At 36.8% G+C, this 3,913-nt stretch overlaps 1 pseudogene; it reads left to right on the top strand.

Moving 5' to 3' along the window:
* The first annotated feature begins 1,877 nt into the window (after positions 1 to 1,877).
* LOC129550303 (small ribosomal subunit protein eS6 pseudogene) lies at positions 1,878 to 2,662 on the top strand (annotated as a pseudogene).
* The last annotated feature ends 1,251 nt before the right edge of the window (positions 2,663 to 3,913 follow it).

Here is a 3,913-nt window from a genome sequence, read left to right as displayed (position 1 = left end):
TTCTTTATCATCTGAGCCACAAAGGAAGCCCCTTGAGACAAATTGGGGCATAATTAATTAATTTTGCCTACTTTATAAAAGCATTCAGGAGTAGCAATTAAAACTATGTCAAATGACTTTAAAATATTTACACAATGATTGAATACCAAAAAGGTAGAGAAATTTCTGTAACACATTTCTGAAAGCAAGTAGTAACAAAATGTGGATATTTTATAATTTTCTATATGTTTATGATGATATATAAATATGAAACACAGCCTTATGACTAATATGGAATATATGCAAGATGTAGGACAATATTTTAGAGAATGAGAAAAGGAAAGAGAAAAGGAAAACTTCACAGAAACCTCCTTCTTATATCTGTGATGTCATATATGGAGATTGTATGTGTATATGTGGTTAAGTACAAGTAAATTAAGAAAATATTATTAAAATGTCCATATTACCCAAGGCAATCTACAAATTTAACATAATCCATATGGAAATATTATTTACGTTTTTCACAGAACTCAAACAAATAATCTTAAAATTCATATGGAGCCCTGAAAGACTTAGAATGGCCAAAGTAATCTTAAGAACAAAGAACAAATATCTAGAGGTGTCAACTCCCTGACTTAAGACTATACTACAAAGATACAGTAATCTAAACAGTATAATAGTGGCACAAAAAGACAAGCATAGATCAAGGGAACAGAATAGAGAGCCCAGAAATGAACCCATGCACCTATGGCAAGTTAATCTACTATAAAAGAGACAAGAATATCCAATGAAGAAAAGACAGTCTCTTCAATAAACATGTTGGGAAAATTGAACAGATACATATAAAACATGAGAATAGGCCATTTCATCACACCATATGCAAAAATAAACTCAGAATAAATATTTAAATATAAGACCTAAAACCATAAAACTCCTAGAAGAGATCATAGGCAGAACACTCATTAATCTAAAACATAGTAAGTTTTTAAATCAAAAGAAAACAGCTAATATAAATAAATGGGACCTAATTTAGTGAAAGTCATTCAGTCATGCCTGACTGTTTGTGACTCCATGGACTATACAGTTACAGATTCTCCAGGCCAGAATACTGAAATGGGTAGCTGTTCCCTTCTTTAGGGAATCTTCCCAACCCAGGGATCAAACCCAGGTCTCCTGCATTGGAAGCAGATTCTTTACCAGCTGAGCTGCAAGGGAAGCCTAAGAATACTGGAGTGGGTAGCCTATCAATTCTCCAGCAGATCTTCCCAACTCAAACTTTTGCACAGAAAAAGAAACCATTGGCAAAATGAAAAGACAACCTGCTAAATGGTAGAAAATATTTGCAAATTGTGTTACCAATAAGGGATTAAAATCCAAAATATATAAATAGTTCATAGAACTGTATTAAAAAAAAAAAAAAACTAGTTAAAAATGGGCAAAAGACCTGAATAAACACTTTTTCCAAAGAAGTCCTGTAGATGGCCAACAGGCACATGAAAAGATGCTTAACATTACTAAGCATCATAGAAATGAAAATAAAAGCCACAGTGAGATATCACTTCACACCAATCATAATGACTACTATCAAAAAGTCTACAAATAAATGTTGACTAGGATATAGAGAAAAGGGAATCCTTATACACTGTTGGTAGGAATGTAAATTCGTACAGCTACTATGGAAAACAGTACGGAAGTTCCTCAAATTAAAAGAAGCACTGAAGTGAAGTTGCTCAGTCATGTGCAACTCTTTGCAATCCCATGGACGGTAGCTTAGCAGGCTCCATCATCCATGGAATTTTCCAGGCACGAGTACTGAAGTGGCTGCCATTTCCTTCTCCAGGGGATCTTCCACTATCTCTCTTTTTTGTGGTGCTTTGGATGCAGTCAGTCACTTCAGGATGAAGTTGAACATCTCTTTCCTGGTAACTGGCTCCCAGGAACTTATTGAAGTTCTCGATGATGAACGACAATGTTGTGACTTTTATGAGAAGTGTATGGCCACAGAAGTTGCTAGTGATGCTCTGGGTAAGGAAGGGAAGGGTTGCATGGTCTTAATCAGTGGTGGCAATGGCAGCAAGGCTTCCCCTGAATCAGGGTGTCTTGACCAATTGCCAAGTCTGCCTGCTATTGAATAAGGGGCATTCCTGTTACAGACCAAGGACTGGAGAAAGACTTGGTAAATCTTTACAGTGTAACTTTGTGGATGCCAATCAGAGTGTTCTCAATTCAATCAATGTAAAAAAAAGCAAACAGAAAAAGAGGAGAGGTGAGAAGGATTTATTCCTGGACTGACTGATATTACTCTGCTATGTCACTCGGGACCCAAAAGAGCTAGCAGAATCCACAAACTTTTCAGTCTCTAAAAAAATGATGTCCACTGGTATGTTGTGAGAAAGCTCCTAAACAAGGAAGGTAAATCTATGACCAAAATACCTAAGATTCAGTGTCTTTTTATTTCATGTTCTGCAACACAAACACTGATGTATATTTCTAAAGAAACGGTGTATTAAGAAAAATAAGGAGGAGGCTGAAGAATATGCTGAACTTTTAGCCAAGTAATGAAGGAGGGCACACACACACACACACACATACATACATACACATAAATGCCTGGAATAAATTGCCAAGAGATAGAGGCTATTCCTCTCTAAGAGCTTCTAAGTCTGAATTGAGTGAAAAATGAGATGTGCTAAAAGTAACATCAGATAATGACAGAATGATCTCTATTCATGTCCAAGGCAAACCATTCAATATCTCAGTAATCCAAGTCTATACCCTGATGAGTAATGCTGAAGAAGCTGAAGTTGAATGATTCTATGAAGACATATAAGACCTTCTTGACTAATGCCCCCAAAAGATGTTTTTTTCATTATAGGGGACTGGAATGCAAAAGTAGGAAGTCGAGAAATACCTGCAGTAATAGGCAAATTTGGCCTTGGAGTACAGAATGAAGAAGGGCAAAGGATTATAGAGTTTTGCCAAGAAAGGTAATAGAACACTGGTCATAGCAAACACCCTCTTTCAAAAACACAAGAGAAGACTCTACACATGGACAGCACAAGATGGTCAATACCAAAATCAGATTCATCATATTCTTTGCAGCCAAAGATGGAGAATTCTATACAGTCAGCAAAAACAAGACCAGGAGCTGGCTGTGGCACAGACTATGAACACCTTATTGCCAAATTCAGATTTAAAATAAAGAAAGTAGGGAAAACCACTAGACCACTCAGATATGACCTAAATCAAATCCCTTAAAATTATACAGTGGAAGTGAGAAATATTTTCAAGGGACTGGATCTGATAGAGTAACTGTACATTGTACAGGAGGCAGGGATCAACACCAACCCCAAGGAAAAGAAATGCAAAAAGGCAAAATGGTTGTCTGATGAGGTCTTACAAATAGCTGTGAATAGAAGAGAAGCAAAAGGCAAAGGAGAAAAGGAAATATATACCCATTTGAATGGAGAGTTCCAAAGAATAGCAGGGAGAGATAAGAAAGCCTTCCTTAGCGATCAGTGCAGAGAAATAGAGGAAAACAATAGAATGGGAAAAACTATAGATTTCTTCAAGAAAATTAGAGATAGCAAGGGATCATTTCATGCAAAAATGGACAGAAATGATATGGACCTAAGTGAAGCAGAAGATATTATGAGGAGGTGGCAATAATACACAGAACTATACAAAAAAGATCTACATGACCCAGATAATCATAATGGTGTGATCACTCACCTAGAGCAAGAAATCCTGGAATGAGAAGTCAGGTGAACCGTAGGAAGCATCACTATGAACCAAGCTAGTGGAGGTGATGGAATTCCAGTTGACCTATTTCAAATCCTAAAAGATGATGCTGTGAAAGTGCTGCACCCAGTATGCCAGCAAATTTGGAAAACTCAGCAATGGCCACAGGACTGGAAAAGGTCAGTTTTCATTC

Source organism: Moschus berezovskii, chromosome 1 (genome assembly GCF_049115385.1).
Source record: "Moschus berezovskii isolate FMDL1 chromosome 1, NW_MosBer_1.0, whole genome shotgun sequence".
Taxonomy (NCBI): domain Eukaryota; kingdom Metazoa; phylum Chordata; class Mammalia; order Artiodactyla; family Moschidae; genus Moschus; species Moschus berezovskii.
The sequence above is the reverse complement of the archived record's forward strand: the minus strand, read 5'-3'. Positions and strand labels throughout refer to the sequence as shown.